Raw genomic sequence first — 20647 nt, 5'->3', positions numbered from 1 at the left:
TAAGGAGCAACCAATACCAATTGAGAAATTATACTGAGGAGCCTAACTGTCAAGGGGACTCAGCTCATTCTCAACCCAAAAGGTCCAATGTCTGGGCAAATCAGTTTAATACTCAAAAATTCTGAATAAAGGGAATTAAATCACTCTACCTATTGTAATAGGACAAGGCTAGCCTATTCACGATTGACACTTCTGTTGCCTGTTCAGGGTGTCCATTAAACACAAATTACACTTTAAATTCCTCCTCTTTAGCGTTCACTGCTACACACTCCTATCAGCACAATCATATTTCCTTCTAGCAGTTATATCCGTGATTCTGAATAGTCATGTACTTTAAAAATGGACTGGATTTTACAGCAACACAGAAAAGCATGCCGAGATACACCTAACCAATCACAATCAAGCAGAAAAATCTAATAGGTAGATGGGAAAAGCAGTTAAGCAGCGATTGCAATCTTTGGGCCAAATGCAATCTAGTGGTTTTTAATTTTTTTCTCTTCATAGCTTCCACCCCCCAAAAAAAACCCCTGTAAAAATATATATAAAAATCAGTAAAGTGCATACAAAGATGAATGGTTATATACTGGAAATGCTAACACTGATAAGCACTTCTTCCTAAAGCTCAAGAACTTAATTTACTGAGCAACTTCTGAGGACCAATCATGGAATAAAAGACTCTGACATCAAGTCAATAATATGCTAGTGATATTTAGTATTAATCCATAAAACAAAACAATGACTAAATATGAACTTCATAAATTATAAAATATGGTAGCAGATTGGGCAAATCTTGGAAAGGTGGTTTTGCCAACAAAAAACATAAAAATGTGTGCATTATTTCCTGTGATGCACTACTGTTTCTCCTGGGAATTCAACCTAAAAGAATACTCCAAAAGATGAAGGACACTACATGACAAAAATGTTAATAGCATTTTACTTATAATAACCAAAAACTCCGGAAATAACTCAAATAATCAACAAATAGAAATTGCTAACATATTAACTCAGTGAATTAATCATACAGCTGTTAAATTTATATATACATGAGGACTGTATAGAAACAAGAAAAGTATAAATATACGTGGGGGAAAAGAAGAGAAAAAAGTATTCTCTCAACACATTATTCTATTTGAATATTATTCTATACATAGAACATGATTATAGTTATATAGTTAGCAGAAAGTTTAAAAAGAATATATAATACAGTGGCTATGCTTAAGTGGTAGGATCATTAGTGCCAAGTTTATTGACACATTTCAAAAACCAAAGCATGGTTGTTTTAAAAAATGGGCTTCAGTGTGATATCCACACACGTTAAAGTTAAGAATTATGGGTGCTAATCCTTATGTCATGGATATCTCATCACAAGCAAAGTATGAAGTTGTGAGACCAAAGTTCTCAAGAGAGCAAAGAAGAAGGGACGATGATGGGTCACTCACGAGATGGCTACGCAAAAAAATGCACTTGTATTTGACAAGTGAGGCACAAGCAAGTCAGTGTATAAGACCTACACTTTCCTTGGGGGATCTGCAGCAAGGAGACATGAGGGAAATGAACTTGGGTTTTCCCACTTCCCTCCTTACAAACAACCTCAAATAACTCGTGGACATCAGCAAACATTCACTAATTACTATGTGATAAATAACAGATTAGAAGAACCATAAATTTGGCCTATGTCTACAAAAGTTGTGGGCTGCACTGAACATTCAGTGATGGTTAAAGACAAAGTCAGATGGACGCAGGTATAGTCATCAGCCTCCCTAGGTAAATAACCACAACCTGTTGCCTGACCATAACTCATCAGGTTAAGCCACACTGTCAGTCCATTCAGCTGATACAACGCAAATACCACAGACTGGGTAGTTTATAAACAACAGAAATTTATCGCTCACAGATCTGGTGGCTAGAAGTCTGAGATTAGGATAGCAGCATGGTCTGGTGGGGGCCCTTTTCCAGATCACAAACTTCTTGCTGTATCCTCAAATGGCAGAAGGGACCAGGGAACTCTCTGAAGTCTCTCTTATAAGTGCACTAATCTCATTCATGAGAGCCCCACACTCATGACCTAATCACCTCCCAAAAGCCACATACGAATTGGGGGTGTGGGAGCATATCCCAGTACCAGGTTAAGTGGATCCCACTGGTAGGCCAACCTTTAGGCTTGGAGGGAAGTAAAATGGAAGAGGAGGAAGAAAGTACTAGGGGGTAGAACAGGGTAACTCTAACTGATATGGGTCCCAGAGGTGGGACCATCAAACCAGACTTAAAAGCCATATACACGTATAATGCATTTTATACCCTTAGCCTCAATTCTCCCAAACACAAAATTGAGTGAAGCAGAACACATAGCAGGTGCAAGCACTCCTTTTCTCTTCAAAGTTCTAAGCAGCTTAAGAAAACATTTACCACGAGCATGACAACCTTCAGGAAGAGCTCAGTAGTAACTTTTTTATCAATTCAACCTAGGTATGTAATGATTCCGTACAAACCAGCATCCTGTTTCACTGCACTGATTTTTTTTGAAGATTTTATTTAATCATGAGAGACACAGAGAGAGAGGCAGAGGCATAGGCAGAGGGAGAAGCAGGCTCCCTGTGGGGAGCATGATGCAGGACTTGATCCCAGGACCCCGGGATCACGATTTGAGCCAAAGGCAGACACAACCACTGAGCTACCCAGGTGCCCCTACTGCACTGATTTTTAAAAGTCTCTGTAATTACTTGGCTTCTTTTGTATTAACATAAAACACCCTGATTCTCACTTACTTTGAGCCTCAGAATCCAGTTTTCCCAAGCGTATTGCCTATTACAAAATCAAAACTTCATAAGCCAATGAGTCCTTGTCTTCCAAAAAAATTTGCCAAGAATTCCCAGAAGACTTACACAAAGAACGTAAATTGAAATAAGAAATCATTTCAGGAACAGAAACTCAAAGACTAATCTATTCAAATTCCTATGTCTTCAACAACTAATCTGAGTCTTAATTCACACTATTAACATCCTAAATACTTTTAACATTCTGCAGTCAGCAACTACTACTGTTCAAATAAACTCTGCTTCACACACGGATGTCTGCTTCACATATCTTGCTTCTCCCACACTCGGGCTTGCTTCCCACTGAGCTGTAATATTTCTTACAAGCTTTACCAAGCTGTGTCTCAAAACACAGAGAATGGGTTTCTCAGTTCAGGGGATTTTTGACATTCCTCTGCTAAATGAGGTGGGAGGCATTTGCACTCCAGTAGTAGTTGCAAAATCCAGCTATCATCCCCAAATCCCAGCACCACTTACCATCCCAACACTGTCTCTGTCTCTCTCTGTCTATTCTGTCTATAGACTCTGGGTTGAGTGGCCTAAGGATTTCTCTTATCTGCCCTGTAAGTCTTCTTGCTTTTGCTGTGAGATCTCAGAGCTTTTCATGAAGAAATATAACCAAGGATATTTATGGGTAGGTCTAGATACCGTTATTTCCAAGCAGAAGCCAAGGACAAGCATACCCAGCAGGCAACATGGCACTTGTAAAGTAAACCAAGTGAGAGGATACAGTTGGTAATAAAAAGTTTTATTTTACAGTTTGAGGGGGGAAACTACAGGAAGGGCTGGTTCTTAGGTTTCAACTGGTATTTTCTGCTATATAAACCATACAGTAACGGGGCATCTGAAAACCATGGAATTAAACCTATCCAATGTTAGGCAACAGGATAATAATAAATCTCTCTCCTAAGACTTTAAAATATGCAACAAAATTCAGCAATATAAGTAGGTTCAGCCATTTACCCAGTTCCATAGTAGCTATTACTATGATTTGATTCAAAGATAACGGTGATAAAACCTCAAATCAAATGTGTATTCTTTTCAATCACTGTTTTAACATAAGATGTATTTAAGACACAGTCTACTCAGAAAAATATGAGTCCAAGGAAACAGAAAGCATGAAAATGAGCACTTTTTTTTTTACAATGTCTTTCATAAACTGGGAAAGAAAATTATAGATTGTTTTATTGTTTTACTCAGCTAACTAGATGAATAACAAAATCTGTTCTAAAAGTTTTTGTTTTAAGATACCACCTTTAGTCAAGAACACCAACAAAATGAAAATTTCAAAACCCAGCACTAGCAGAATATACGGAAATACTTAAATATTAATGATGGCACGATAAACTGATAGGCTTTCTAGAGAGCAATCTGGCTGCATGTAACAATATCTACAAGCAATTCATGCTCCCTGACTCAGATAACCTACTTTGGAAACTACATCCCAAGAAAATAATCTCCAAATAAATAAATGTAATTTATTCAACAGTGTTTTAGGACAATGCTATTTACCATTGTTACAACCGGAAACAATCCAAATACCAAACCATTAGGAAATGGTTAAATCAATGATGGAATAAAAGATGGGATTACTGATGCCAACCCTTTGCTCTCTTCCTGTAATGTACCCCTTCACATCCCAGGGACTCACCTGGGAATCCTGTGGGGTGAGTGTAGGTCCCTAAATCATTGGGTTTTTGGCTTGGCCATGTGATAATATACTTCGGCAAATTGGACATGAGGAGACAACATATTTGCCACCTCTTATGCAGCTTTATTTTTTATTTTTTTGGGTTACGCAGCTGCTTTAAAATGGGACTGCATGCTTCTCACTATATTCCTGCGCTTAGCCATGAGCACAGCATGTCCCAGATGGGGGCTGTCCCTTGGCCTGGGTTTCTGAGTGCGAAGACAATGGAGCACCACCATACCCAGTCAAGCCACTAAGAGCTGTGGCACATCCACAGCACTCACATAACATGGACAAGCAACAAACACTTGCTGTTTAAAGCCACTAAGTTGTTGGGACCCTATTGTTACCATAGCAAGAACTATGAAAATATAATAGTCATCAAAATATGGCAAATTATCAGAAAAAATATTTGAAAAAAGTTTGGTAAAAAGTAAAAGACAAGAATAAGAAGCAGATACTGATGACATCTAGATAAAATAAGGCAGGCCAACAGGCACCAGAAATTAACTTAGAATAATGTAATAGTTTATAATTATTTATAATTATATTATATTATAATATAATTATATTATTTATAATATTTATAATTATCAATGAAGCATGTATACATATATATCTTTCCCTTTTAAATGCTACCTCTTATGTAAACATATTTTCAATAATTCTAAACATACCATATCCATATATATGTATAGTATACATATCATATCCAGCAATAATTCCAACATATTTTTTTCTGCATTAAATGATGTAAGGATTAGTGAGCACTTATGCCAAAAGTGAATCTAGTGTAAGGGTTATTATTCAACCTTTGAATGTATCGATTTAGGGCTCGTTAAATCCTTTTGTCAAACTATAACAAAGGGAACTATAAGAAAAACCACACAGACAAAGGCAAGACTTCTTTGTTGGGATAATCCACTTCCTAGGCATCAAACATTGTGCAAAAAAAGCAAGATCTAAAAGAGTATCAGCATCTGAAAATAAAGTTGTGTCACCTTTCAATTAGTCTTCATGAGCTATGCTTGAAATTCTGTTTGTATGATTCAGGTATCACAAAAAATGTCCATGATAATCACACAGACATTTATCCTAAAATAAATTCAACAAAAATAAGCTATGAATGCGAAGATCCTCACTATCATCTTCTATGGGATAGCAAGAAATGTTAAGTGTATGTATTTTCTGTAATAAAAAATGATAAAGCTAATTACAATATATCAATACTATGTAGATATGCTAAATATTATTAACCAATAAGTATGAAAAGCATGTATATATATGAAGGAGTACATAATACTATAAAAATACATCTATTTAGGAACAAAGATAAGAAAAATGTGAAAAAAAATTTTAAGTAGCTGGAAATAGACCTGTGGGTAGACTTTTGCCATGTTTTTTCAAGTTGTTATTCTGAAGGGGGAGAGATTTAATGCTTATATTTACAAAATATCCTTGCTATGAAATACATCAATGCCTCTCAGTTAAAAAACCTGCAATTTTAAATGAGCTTAATTTTTTTTTGAGTGAGAACATGAGCCTGAGTGGGGCGGGGGTGCCCACAGAGAGAATCTCGAGCAGGCTCCACACTCAGCGCAGAGCTTGACACAGGGTTCGATCTCCATGACCCTGAGATCATGACCTGAGCAGAAATCAGGAGTCAGACACTTCACGGACTGAGCCACCCAGACACTCCTGAAGTTGCTAAAATCAATTTCTGATTTAAAAAAAAACTTCCTAATTAAGGCAACCTTGGACTACTAAATGACATATATCAAGCATAATTTCATCATTTCTTGCTAACTTAAGGTCATTCTCAGGAACATCACCGTTGTACTATATTCCCTCACAGAGATGCTATCTGCCAGTACCGAGGAGGAGACTGTGTGCCTGCCCCCCACCCATAGACACTCAATAAAGCACTGCTATGGATCATTCTAGGTAATGTTTTCTCTTTTGCCTTTGGGAGGCAGTGATGCAGAGTGGTTACAAGTACACATTCTGGATTCGTGCCCAGATTTGACACTGAGCTCCATCATTTACTAGTATTTGCATGCCAATGGTGTTACACAGTAAACTAGTATTTACTAGTTGCAGGATCTTGTGCCTTAGCCTTTCTAAGCCCTGGTTTTCTCATCTACAAAATAAGTCTGTGAGAGTACTTACTTCAGAGCTGTTGTAAGGATCAAAATGATAATCCACTTAAAGTGCTCGACAAAGTACTTGCACACCCTAAGTAGTAAATAAATGCCAGCTAATATTAGTCTCTGTCTGGTGGTCATCTAAGCTTACCTCTTACCATCACTAACTATTGCTGTTTTCTGTCTCTATCCACTGGTCCCCAATCCTGAGGCATCATTCTGAACCAGGGCTCCCAGGAATAGTCTGATAACCATCTGTAATAGTGCTGCTCCAAAAGAAATGCAATGTGGACCACAACGCAAGCCATGCAGGTAATTTTTAATTTTCTCGTGGTCACATTAAAAAGCAAAACTGAAGAAATTGATTTTAATAACAGATTTTATTCAACTCAACATATCCAAAATATCATTTCAACATGTAATCAGTTTTAAAAATATTACATTCTTTTTTACACCAAGTCTGCAAAGTCTGATACGTATTTGATACCGACAGCACGTGTGAACTCAAATGAGGCACATTTCAGATGCCAAATGGTCATGTGGCCAGTAGCTACATTATTAGTTGCTTGTTATTTTAAAGATTATGACCACAGAAAGACATCCCCTTCTTCAAAAACATCAAAAACCATTTTAAAAGAAACTGATGGATGGACAAAAGGAAAGAAAGAAGGAGGGACGCCTGGATGGCTCAGTGGTTGGGCATCTGCCTTTGGCTCAGGTTGTGATCCCGGGGTCCTGGGATCAAGTCCCGCATCGGGCTCCCTGCATGGAGCCTGCTTCTCCCTCTGCCTGTGTCTCTACCTCTCTCTCTGTATCTTTCATGAATAAATAAATAAAATCTTTAAATTAAAAAAAGAGAAAGAAATGTAGCTTTCTTCTGAATCTCTTAGTCGAAGACCTCAAGTGATCCTAATGCCTAGGAAGGCAGGCCAGCATCTTTTCAACAAAGTGAGTCTCTTTCTATGGGAGAATGTGCTGCTAAAAAGAGCAAGGTTTTCTCTAAGTTGTTTCGCCAAGCTGTATCTCACAAGGATTTGTTTTGTCCCTGAAACCAGTTTGATGACTGCAAAGATAAAATCTTGAAAGAGAAAGAAAGAAAGAAAGAAAGAAAGAAAGAAAGAAAGAAAGAAAGAAAGAAAGAAAGAAAGAAAGAAAGAAAGAAAGAAAGAAAGAAAGAAAGAAAGAAAGAAAGAAAGAAAGAAAAAGAAAAGAAAAAAGAGAAAGAGAAAGAGAAAGAGAAAAAGAAAGAAAGAGAAAAAGGGGGGAAGAGGAGATGTTCTGGACCAGCACAGACACAGATGTGTCTGTCGCATTAAGCCTAACTGAGCTGTGGGGTCGGAGAGAACAAGTTCAAACCCCACTTCCTCCACTGACTCGCTGCAAGACTTTCACCAATAACCTCTTCAACTCTCTCATTTCTGGGGGATAAGCTATGGATAAAAATAACATCTCTTTCATAAGATTGTTAGGAGTTTAAAGGTTGTAGAGGGGAAAGCCGTTCCCATATATAAAGCTCTGCTTTGTGAAAGGTCAGAAATGGGGGGCAGGAAAAACTGATGAAGGGGATACGGGGCAAATTAGCTTGAGGTAATAAAGGGGCCATGGTGGAGAGAAAACCGTTCGTGTTATAGTCACAATGCCTTTGTTAAAAATGCCCGGTTACACAAAAGAAGTTAAACAGTGGCAGCTATTAATAAAATAATTGCAATGACCTTTCTAAAGCCCTCAATGGTTTTCTACCTCGTTAGCCTGCCTGCTTTCCTCTTGGCAGTATCGTGGGCAAAGGGGAGGAGGGGGGAGGGCCGATTGCCAGAATCCGGAGAACCACGATTTTTCAGTAGTGCCTTAACCACAGCTTCTGGCCTTGATAAGATGGGGCTCCTCACTATGCCTAAATCTTTCTTTCAACAATGAGGTTTCTGCAGTGCCACAAATGTAATCTGAAATATTACTCTTTACTATATAAATACATAAAGTTAGATGAACTGTTTACTGTCCCTAAAACATTCCCTGAAGGCTTTGTGAAGATTCCTGATATTTTGTTTTAAACTTGCTTTTTTTTTAATATTTTCTTTTTTTAAGATTTTATTTATTTATTAATTATCCAATTAATTTTGTTTAAAAAGTGAGTCTGGTCTACAAATAGAGATTTTAAATATTTACCCATCTTAATAATCCAAGTCACCATACTCTCTAATTTATGTTGACTTTCTTTTTTTTTTTTTTTTTTTTTTTTTATGTTGACTTTCTTAAAGACGACAAACACGACATCTCTCTATTCCAGAGACCTCCTAAACCAAACCTTTTCTAGAAAGTATTTCACAGAATATCAGTGTCCCTTGAGATTACACGTCCCATAAAATCAAATCTAAAAAAAAAAAAAAAAAAAGCGGGGGGTGTAATGTCTGGGTGCCTCAGCATCTACGCTCTGCCCAGGGTGTGATCCTGGAGTCCTGGGATCGAGTCCCACATCGGGCTCCCTGTGAGGAGCCTGCTTCTCCCTCTGCCTGTGTCTCTGCCTCTGTGTGTGTGTGTGTGTGTGTGTGTGTGTGTCTCTCATGAATAAATAAATAAAATCTTTAAAATAAATAAAAAATAAAGGTCCTACTAAAATGAATTCAGCTTTGACACACTTTTGTTAACTGCAAGACTTCTTGGAGTCTTTTTTTTTTTTTAATTTATTTATTCCATGATAGTCACAGAGAGAGAGAGAGAGAGAGAGAGAGGCAGAGACACAGGCAGAGGGAGAAGCAGGCTCCATGCACCGGGAGCCCGACGTGGGATTCGATCCCGGGTCTCCAGGATCGCGCCCTGAGCCAAAGGCAGGCGCCAAACCGCTGCGCCACCCAGGGATCCCTTGGAGTCTTTAAAATACACTCATGTACACAGATTTCAAACTGCTATGTTTAGCCATTATCACCATTTTAGCAGTCTATGAATGAGAAAAATAATAATATGAATTGAGAATCAAATGACAGAGTTTAATTATCCCAGGGCAATAGGTATTCTTCACAGATCTTTGCACTGGCCTGATGTGCTGTGCGCTGTGCATTTCTTCCTTTTATGATCTCTGATAAGTATCAATCTTGAATACATATATACAGTAATTAACCCATCAGAAGCCTCCAAATGAAAACAATTTATTATAAAGGGAGGGAGAAAGAAGGGAAGAGAAAGGAGCAGAGGAGGAAGGAGAGGAGAAATTTCTTTGAATAGCTTAGTGTAAACATCACTTCATATTCGCTGCGAAGCTAAAATGCCTAAACGCTTTCATCAGGATAAAGAGACATGAAATACATGCTTGTACCTAACCTAGCGCTTGGAAAAATAAGCCTCATTTTCAAAACAACCAAACAGCTGCTCAGCAGAAGCACAGCACAATTCATCCTTCCCAGCCTTTATTTTTAGATGCCTCTTAAGCAAAACAATAATTTTCTAAAGAATATCATTAAGATCCGTAGGTGTCATCTCATTATTTTCCCATTTTAATTCGTTTCATATCAGTCACACATTTTTCCCTCCTAAATCACATAATGATATCACAGTCCATAACAAATTCCTTGCCTTTGAAGAAAAGTATTTATATGATCTTTTAAAAATGTACAGAGTCTAAAAACAGTACAGTCTACCCAGAATGTCAGGGTAACTCACGGATGTAAGCATAGGGAGTCTAAAAGCCCCATTTTTCAAATGATCATTTGGAGACTTGTGCATGTCTAAAAAATATGTACCTTTATCATCTAAAGCACGTTTTACAAAATGTATCATGAAGAATATATGCTTAATAGATCAGAGGATTTCATGGGCAGAAGTGAATGCTAATTGCCGGCTGGAGTCTTTAATGAAACCTAATTGCTGGCTTGAGCTGTCACCACTGACCCTGGTAACAGACTAGTACACCCTTCATAAACCTAATACAGCATAATCCTCCTTCATTACGGTTATTATAGCTCTGCAGTGGGACACGTCTGCCACAAAAATAAACTCTGCTGCCTCTTCTCTAAATGGACGTGTCACTTCTCCATCCCAGAGCAAGTAAGTGTTGACGGCAGTAGTCACCTTCCAACAAGTGATACCACTTCACAGCCCAGATCTACTTCCAAACCCAGACTCACACGCTCACCCTGAGACACCATTACGGAAACCACCAACGTGCTCCATGGTGGAGGGGGAGGGGGCCAAGGGCTGAAACACAGAAACAAACCCAAAGAAGCCAAGCATCACCCACCACCAGAAGGCAAATGGGAAAAGCAGAAGAAACGTTCTACAACTGGGTTTGATTTAGGAAATCCATGTGTAAAGCCATTCAAATTTACAGCCCACGTTTCAGATATTGAGCCCAACAGATAGTCCCTTTAATTTGCTTTGAAGTTTTTTCGGGGGGTTTGTTTTGAAATCCAAAAAAAAGAAAGAAAGAAAAGAAAAGAAAAGAAAAGAAAAGAAAAGAAAAGAAAAGAAAAGATGACTTCAATTAAAAACATACCTGTACTATTCAACAATTCCCCCAACCTGTTACTTTGTAGCAGGTGCCAAGATGCCAAAGATAAATAAATCACAAAATACACCCTCCAAGAGCTCTCAACTTTGGGGAGGTAGAGGAACAAGTGCATAGATACAATGTGAGGCTTATCAGTAAAGAATGGGTGAAATACGACCAGAAGGCAGGTCAAGTGACAATGAACTCTCCTAATGATAACAAGGAAACGTCAGACAAAACATCTACAAAGACATCAAAATCATACTAGACATTAAAAAACAGAGGTGGAGATGATTATGTGACCAGGTGTGAAAAAGAATTTAAGGGAAAAGTAACAGCAGGAGTCAAAGCCACAAGATTTCAACTGCGAGAAATGTTTGCAGAAGGGTGATGGGGAGCCAAGAGAGGTAGAAGCTCCGGATCAGGTTAGGTAGGAACAAGAGCAGACGACTCCTGAATGCTCTGCTAGGGAGTCTGCGTTTAAACGTGGGCAATTGCGGGTGTTTTTTAAGTTAGGTATTTTATTTTTCAAAGATTTTATTTATTGGGGCACCTGGGTGGCTCAGGTCATGATCCCAGAGTCCTGGGATGGAGTCCCGCATCGGGCTCCCCACAGGGAGCCTGCTTCTCTCTCTGCTGGGCAGGGAGCCTGATGCAGGCCTCGATCCCAGGACTCTGGGAGCATGGACCTGAGCCAAAGGCAGATGCTTAACCAACTAAGCCACCCAGGAGCCCCTAAATTAGGTATTTTACAGGAGAATGTAGTAAATATACATGTTCCCACCACTCAGCCTGGGGGGAAAAGCAATACCACGTCACATCTCAGCCCTCACCTCCACCACCTCCCATCCATCCCCTGTATTTGGTGTTTATCCTTCTGGCATTTCCTTATGCTTTTACTACAGGCACAGGCATCTCCAAATAATATAAGTAAGGCAGCAGGACAGATTGCAAGCAGGAGAGAGAAAATATCTGATGTGTTGAAAACAAGATTCTGGGGACTCTTGGGTGGCTCAGTGGTTGAGCATCTATCTGCCTTTGGCTCGGGTCATGATCCTGGGATCCTATCGAGTCCCTCATTGGGCTCCCTGTGGGGAGCCTGCTTCTCCCTCTGCCTAAGTTTCTGCCTCTCTGTGTGTTTCATAAATAAATAAAATCTTAAAAAAGAAAAGAAAACAAGACTGTGTAGTACAGAGGAGAGACTGGCCTCCACACTAAGGGCAGTGGGGCAGGTGAGAAAGAGCTGTCAAGGGAGCTGTCATCAGTGAAGGACCGTCATGATGGAGAGAGAAGGGGCAGCCTCAGCGGCGGAGGGCATTCCTGGGCCAAGGAGGAGGTGGAGCTGAAGGTCCCATCACAGGTGCACGGGCAGCAAAAGAGAAGGGACAGTTTGTAGTGAGCCCCGAGGCAGGATGTGGACAGAAGTGGGACAGGTGGCAGGCCCTGGCTGACACTGATGAGAGGATCCAGGCCGATGAGCCAGGACACAAAAGTACAACCTGGTAAACACCAGGAACAAACGGGCAGGACAACCTGACCAGGGCATGACCCGGGAAGGCTGCCCAGAGAGGTGGGACTTAAGGGGGGGGGGGAATGTCTCGAGGGACAGTCGTCTGTTTTTAAGATTCTATTTATTCATGAGAGACACAGAGAGAGAGGCAGAGACACAGGCAGAGGGAGAAGCAGGCTCCTTGCAGGGAGCCTGATGTGGGACTCGATCCCAGGACCCCGGGATCACACCGCGGGCCACCCAGGTGCCCCTCAAGGGACAGTTTTGACAGGCAATGCTGAGCGGGAGGATTCCTGGGCAGAGATGAAAAAAATTATTGGGCCCATTCGGGAAACAGCTGCACCTTGGCAGAACCGTGGGGAACATAAATCTGAAGAAAGCAGAGGGCCATTTGGGGGGTTATTTGCAGAGAGGCTGAAATATCAAGATGAAGTGTATACAGTGTGTATATGGAATTCATAATAAATTCACTTTCGTGACCATGAAATCTGCCTTAATCCCTTTTACTTGGGAACTAAAATAATGGCAACAGCCAATCTTGTGATTTGGGGGATAATGCCAGTGATACCACTGCTGCTTATCATAGTCCTAGATGCAGAACAGGCAGTCTTGGTTAAGGGCAGACTGGGAAAGCGGCTGGGACAGTGTCACGGAGGGTCTCTCTCTCTCTCTCTCACTTTAAAAACTAGTGACTCAGAGTTTGAATAATGAGAAATTCTGTCTCTTGCTCTTTAATATAAGGGTGCAAAATGTATGGACAGGAAGGTAAGCATATTCTAATTAATGTACCTAAACCTACAAAAACAATTTTGGTTGATGCCTTGTCCTCCAAATGTTCCTGCTTATTAATCCCTCTGAGATATGTACACTCCCTTGATCTGCAAGGTTCCCTAGGTTTGAAAAATGAGGGGAAAAAAATGAGCACATTTTTAAAAAGTTTCCAAGTAAAGCAAAATAACACTAAGAACCAGAGCATCAGTAACTTCAGAAAACTGCTTAGGGATATGACTCATCTCCTTAAGCGAGCGAATGAAATGTGTATAAGAAACAGCACTGGTACCTGTGTAATTACAAAAGTCATAGAGTCATTAATATGATGTAATTTTCCCATAGCACTGAAACTATTAGAGAATAAATAATAAGAACTCCATTCTATTCTGTGAAAAATAGAAATAGTAATTGTACCTACTTCAAAGGGTCATTGAAAAATTTAATGAACACTGGAATTATAGAGTCAGCAGCGGTACCTATAAGCTGTGGCTACTGCTATCCGATATCTGTATCAGGTAGAAATTCTAATTCCAAACCAACCAAATGTAATTACTGGTGGGGAGGCTTATAACTTAGTAGAGGAGACAAAGAGAGAAATATATGTGACAAGAGGAGACACAACTCACCAACATAAGTAAGTGCAAAGTGCTTTGGGACCATGAAGAAAGGGAAGCCTAACTGGTGGTGAGAAGGAACGTCAGGGAAAGGGAAGCTTTAGTTGAATGCATAGGAGCCAGGCAGGTAGCAAAGGGGAGAGGTCCCTCTGGGTGGGAGTATAAGAGGGAAATTAACCATCACCAGACGTTAGGGCACTAGCAGAGAGAGAAAGAACAGCAGATGACCCCAAGAGAGTCAGGGGTAAGAAGCTTTGTCATACACATAATAAGAATCAAAAGAATTTAAATAGTATTAAAAACTGTTTTAAAATAAAAACTCTTTGAGAGAGGAAAGAGTAGATGAAGAATATATGACAGGCAGCCCCAGAAACTCTCAAACAATCCCAAGGGGCAGGGGGGATGCAGGCAAGGAGCAAACTAAAGATATTTTAGGCCGTCTAAAGACTGATAGGGTTTGTTACTGGCAGGTAGAAGTTGGGGGCTGCTAAGAGTGACATGCTGACGGGAACTCCAAGTGCCTGGTTTCAGCAGCTAACTCAACAGGTCACTGCCTAAGACAGGAAACACAGAGACAGCACATTTTGTGGCAAGAAATTAGTGAGTTCAGTTTAAGACAGGTGGAATTTGGATACCCAGGCAGACAGAAATACCAGATAAACCAAACTGTTTGGAAACAGGTGGAGAAGTCTGGATTGGTGATGCTAACCAAGCAGATCCACTGAAATGGAAACAAGTCATGCACTCATGGGCCTGATGAGGGCTAAGTGACTCCCGGCCTCTCCAGGGCTCTACAACTACCAGGAACAGGGTCATTCAAGCCAGTGTAGCAAAAACCTTCAGAGACTACTATAAGAGCCTGAGGACAGAGATGGACAGACTCCTTAGCTCTGTGACTCTCAAAATGCAGTTGGTCAAGGACCAGACTATTAGCATCATCTCGAAGATCCTCAGAAACTCAAATTCTCAAATCCAACCCCAGACCTACTGACTCAGAGGCTGGAGTGAGCACGGAGAACAGCACTCTGTGTTTTAACAAGCCCTCCAGGTGATTCTGACGCCCACTAGAGTCTCAAAGCCCCTGCCTTAGCCACTGCCTCCGTTACTTGAACGCAAAGGAGTTATGAGAAAAAAAGAATTCCCAGGAGATGGATTTCCAAAGACCTGAGGAAATTAAGTAAGTAGAGGGTAGGTAAAGGATAAAGCATTGGAAAAAAAAAATAAATACATAATAAAATAAAATAAAATAAAATAAAATAAAATAAAATAAAATAAAATAAAATAAAAAAAGGATAAAGCATCGGGACCTGTTACTAATTTTAACATGAGGGAGTTCTCCCTGTGAGCTAAAAATCTGTAAGGCAAATTAGATCGAGTCAGTGGCCCATGCAGTAGAGCTTCCTAATTTAGGAATACGGTTCAGTGCTAAGATTTCAAACATCACAAATGTGAAGAAGATATTCCGCACGTCAGAGGATGCCATACCGCCAGCCAATCTCTTTCTCATTTTCTCATCAGACACCTCCCAACATCAAGCATTTATGGGAATGGCCACCTAGGTTTACAGGATCTCAGGATACACGATAGGCCTCTGGGTCAAGCTAATTGACCAGGCTCAGGATGAAACCCTCGAGCTGGGCCTAATACAGTCCCTAAGGAACAAAGCTAAATCAAGTATCAAACTTTACACACGAGATTGATCTAAGAATGGCCACAAGTTTTTTTCCAGTAGCAAGAACCATGAAAGAAGTCAAACAAAAGCTTGAAGGGAGAGAAATACAAAACCAAGCCAAGAACTATAGAACCAACAAGAAAACGATAAAGAAAATTAAAACAATGTTAATTGCCATTTATAATCCAACTTAGACGTATAACCACCCCACAAGGAGTCATTATTATTACCTTTTATCCCCAGCTACTCTAAGTCCTCATCTACAAGCATTGCCTCATATCCTTTCATTCAGAATTATAAATAATTCAGAGACTATTTTCATAATCAGTGTGCAAAGAATATATGGCAAAGGCATAGCCGGTCTGGGGAACATGGACTTCCTCTCCTCCTCCCAGGGCAAAAACTGCAGCCAGATCTTCAACTTTCCTAGGTTTTCTCCCCCCAACCTCTCGAAGGGGTACTCACTCTCATGACCTCCTGGCCTGCATGCAATCCACATTGGAAATTCTTGGCTGTAACAACCCATTCTGCTTCAAGAATACGTATTACATACTACAAACCTGCTCTACTGACGTTTTCCAAGCTGTTCCCTTCTTCTAACAATCCCTCCTGTTGAGAGACTGATATGAAGATCAATGAGTTAATGTTTGTCAAATACTTTAGGCTTCTCAGATGAAAGGTAACAGTAAAGTTCAAGAGACCTGAGCTGGCATTACACTAGAGGTGTTGCAGTACACTCTATATTTGGGCTTCAAAGAAGGAAAGAAATCAAGGCTGCAAAGACACTCCTTTGTGAAGACTGGCCAGCTCCTGCATTCTTGCTAAAAGCAGGCAGACTCATTCTTCACATTCTCTAATTAACTGGATCTCGACATTAGAAATACAAGGATCCTTCCATTAGCACCGGATCCTTGTGACAGTAAGTGGTGTCCAGGGAAAGGATCCTTTTCTCTCCCCTTCTCTTAAGTGGCCTTTCCTCCCCCAAGCTTCCCCACTGTCTAATCATGCAATTCTCAACCTCCTCCTATAGAGGGGCCACATGAAAACTGCCAGCCAACACATTTGCTTTGAGCCAAAAGACCAAAAAAAAAAGAAAAAAAGTCAAAGACAAAGCTTTATGTGTATGTTGGCATGCACGTGAATTCATACTGCTGGGGGAAAAAATGACCCACATAAAGAGCACATTCATGGCCACATATAACTCCTCAAACATATAAATAGCCTTGATCCAACACCTACTCTGTACGAGGCACAATATGAGGAGGGTGACATACAGCATTACACTGAATTCTCCACAAATATCCTGGCAAGTTACATACTACCGACCCCACATTATAGATGAAAGAATTGAGATGCCAAAGGACTGAAGAGTGCGTCCAACACTACACAGCTAAGAAGCAGTGGAGGTGAGGGGATCCCTGGGTGGCTCAGCGATTTGGCACCCGCCTTCAGCCCAGGGCGAGATCCTGGAGTCCCAGGATAGAGTCCCAGGATCGAGTCCCACGTTGGGCCCCCTGCATGGAGCCTGCTTCTCTCTCTGCCTGTGTCCTTGCTTTTCTGTGTCTCTTATGAATAAATGAATAAAATAAAATTTAAAAAGTGGTGGAGCTGGGATTCAAACATAGCTACATTTCAAACTTCCAAAGCTGGATCCCCTGCTCCAGCACACTAACCGGAAAGCTGCAGAACTTGCTACACACCCCTTGGACTGCTCAGGAACCACTCCATGGGGCTTTGACAGGGGAAGGTAAATTAAGTCAGTGAGGGGAGATCCCAAAGTCTTATTTCTAAAATTATTTTTAATCCCCTCTGTACCAAAACTTGGTTTCTCTCGTTCTTTTTTAATCAGCTCAAGCAAGTAATGATTTAATTGGCTAATGAACTATTTCATCTTATCTCTTTCCCTTGCCTTCTCTCTTTAACGAAGTGCACAGCATAGCTCTGAGGCTCAGAATGAGTTCAGATTCTACACGACCATTGGTGACGAAGTCTAGAAGTTCAAATGCAGCATAGCAGGTGAAAAAGAATAAGAATATGGAATCCAGGAGGGGTTCACTGTGCAATCAAAGGGTTTATGTTTGCTTCCCTGGAGCAAAAAAAAACAAAAAACAAAAAACAAAAACACATAAACCCTTAATAAGGAGGGAGGGCATTAGGAAAAAAAAAAAAACTCCTCATAGTTTTTGACCCCTGGCCCAGTCATTCAGGACAAATACCAATTCTCCTAAAAAATTCTGATTTTTTTCCGAAATTCTTTAGGTTCTTCCATATTAAAATAGTCTAACTGTTCTCTTTCCATTACAGCTGTCCGGCCCACACAGTGTGCACAAAGCTGAATAACTAAAGTGTGAATAATAACTGTGTCTAAGCCAATGATGGAAGCCGGGCGAGCACCAGGATTAGCAAGAAAGAGCTTCCCTTCAGCCATGTCTCTCATGCAGGCCCTATACCTCCAATAAAACTCCTGTCAAGGGGCTGTTCTTGAGATAAGAGAAAGTGTTTGTGGAGGGGCTTAGCCAAACACCCCCAAGTTGTTCTTTTTCTGCTCCTCCGATGTACTGGCCTGAGTTCACCGAGGCTGGACCTCAGCCACGGTGAATACTACTAGGACTCCACTTCAGCCCAGTGAAGAGGCACCCCTGAAGGGCAACCCACGTACAGCGTGCTTCCGTCTGATAAGGAACCTTCCTAGGCAAGATCTGCCCAATCCTGGACCATCAGGCTACAAAACCCGATGGAACAGAATTCGATTTTATAAAGTTTCAGAGGAAGGAAAAGTATCCTTACAAGTGTGCTAAAGCAACATTTGATGACATTTACATGTAGAGAAAACTATGACAAACACAGGGACACCCGTCCATGGGCTCATTCTGCGCATCTGTGGCCACCCATTCAGATCAGGCAAAAAGAGTGTCATGCTGTGCAGCTCCCACTCATTTCCAGCACAGGAGCTTTTAACCCCAACCCCAAAAGATAAGCAACTTTAATGCAAGGTTCTGTGATGCTGCAGTATTATCACCCACTGCTGTCAAGTGGCTCTTTAAAAGGGAATCAAGTGCCATTCTAATGAAAACAGGCATGGGCCAATTAGTGCCAATTAAAATTTAGATGGTCACACAACTGCTGCTTGTAGAAACTGCATCAGACAAGGAGGTGTGTCCGAAGAGAGAGACTTAGGCGCCTCTGGAAACTACTTGGTTACCGTAAGGGGATAAAACGCTTCTAGTTTCATTTCTGATATCTATCATATCCCAAATAGCTGGGTCAGATAGCTAGCTTTTTGAACTCTTTTTTTTTTTTTTTTTTTTTTTGGATGACTCTTCATTTTGCACAAGCTGTTTCTTCCACCTGGAATGCACTCTCCGGATCACTCCTGCAGGGTAAACACTCCCTTAACCCTATAAACCCAGGGCACACGGTACCCCTCGTCTCCAAAACCAAGCCTTCCCTGCCTCTTCCAGCACTTCTCGCTCGCTCACTACTGTAATTCTTCATCAGCCTGTGGGTTTCCTCCAGGAGGCTGCAGTTACAGCTTGTTTAAGTATCTCAGCATCCTGTTTTCCGAGCAGAGTAGAGGCGCAACACCAGGTTTGCTGAATGAATGGGTGAACTGATCCAGTTTAAGAAATTAACACATTGGTGGAAACCCTGCGACCCTATATTCGGCCTGCAGTCTAGAGATTCCGCACATCTTCACAAAGAGCCTGCAACACCCAGTTCCAGGACGGACTGAAGCGCAAACCCCACAATCTCCTTGATTTGTAGGTGGGGTTGGGGTTGGGGTTGGGGTTGGGGTTGGGGTTGGGGTTGGGGGGGGGGGGTGACAGGAACCAAAGGAAGCGGAAGGGGATGCTAAGGAGATGGCACCAGTACCTGAGACTACTCCCTCCCCAAGGTGTAAAATCCACTTAACAAGTATTCAAACACTCAGGTTTAGGGATCACGCCAGGGAGAACAGAGAGGCGTACTAACAGCCCCCTCAGAACTTGTGAATACTCAGAACTTTGAAAAGTTTGAGGTGCGGATCTGTTGCGAAGTTATGTGGCCACAGGCTTTCCCCACGAGCCAGCCCGACCGACCACCCAAGGAGGCCAGGAGTCCGGGGGCACGGCCGGGGCCTAGTGGGAGGGCATTAAAAACTCCCCTCGCTCCCAGGATCCCGACCCCCTCCCCAGGAGGCGCTGGGAACTGGGGCGTCGGGGAGCCGCGTCCCCGTCCCGCTGGAGCCACAGCAACCTCGTCCTCCTCCCTTCCCTCTGCCCTCAGCGCTCGGCTCCGTCCCGCTGCCCTTTCCAGGCCCGCGCTCGCTTCCCAAACAGCCGGAGGGAGCCGGGAGGAGGGGGCGAGGGGGTGGCGCGGCGGCGGACCCGCAGGCAGCGCCCCGCGGCCACCTCCACCCCCGACAGGGCGAGCACCCAGGGCCCCGCGGCCCGGCCGCCCCGCGCCCCCGCTGCCCCGCCAGCCTCCCGGCGCCGGTCCAGGCTGCCCCGGTCCTCGGCCAGGCGCCCGGGGCCCGAGGAGGCTCCCCCGCCGCAGACGGCGCCTACCTGCTCACATGGCCCCGTCGTGACCCGGGGTCCCGCGCGGAAAGCCTGTCCCCGCGGCGGCGGCGGCGGCGGCGCCCCAATTCCCTAAGGAATTGATTCCAGTGGCCGCGGAGGAGGGCGGGGGAAGGAGCCGGGGCCGGGGCCGGGGCCGGAGCAGGCGAAAGGGGAGGGAGGTTTCCGCTGCGATCCCCGCGCACCGACCCGGAGAGGAGGAGAGCCACCTAAGCCCGGGGTAGTCCCGGGGAGGGGGCGGGGGGCCGGGAGGAGGGGTGAGGTGGGCGGGGGGCCGGGAGGAGGGGTGAGGTGGGCGGGGGGACCGGGAGCAGGGGTGAGGTGGGCGGGGGGACCGGGAGCAGGGGTGAGGTGGGCGGGGGGACCGGGAGCAGGGGTGAGGTGGGCGGGGGGACCG

General features: G+C 42.5%; 1 protein-coding gene across 1 annotated transcript in view; it reads right to left on the bottom strand.

The window, feature by feature from the left end:
- Positions 1 to 20509, bottom strand: part of PTPN14 (protein tyrosine phosphatase non-receptor type 14) — a 180388-nt gene extending 159879 nt beyond the window's left edge. Inside the window, exon 1 of the mRNA XM_072831071.1 lies at positions 20239 to 20509. The gene's annotated coding sequence lies outside the window, so the exon portion shown is untranslated. The remainder of the gene's footprint in view (positions 1 to 20238) is intronic.
- Between the last annotated feature and the right edge of the window lie 138 nt (positions 20510 to 20647).

The sequence above is a fragment of the Canis lupus genome, chromosome 6 (assembly GCF_048164855.1).
Source record: "Canis lupus baileyi chromosome 6, mCanLup2.hap1, whole genome shotgun sequence".
Classification (NCBI taxonomy): Eukaryota; Metazoa; Chordata; class Mammalia; order Carnivora; family Canidae; genus Canis; species Canis lupus.
Note: the sequence above shows the minus strand (reverse complement) of the source record. Positions and strands in the feature narration are given on the sequence as shown.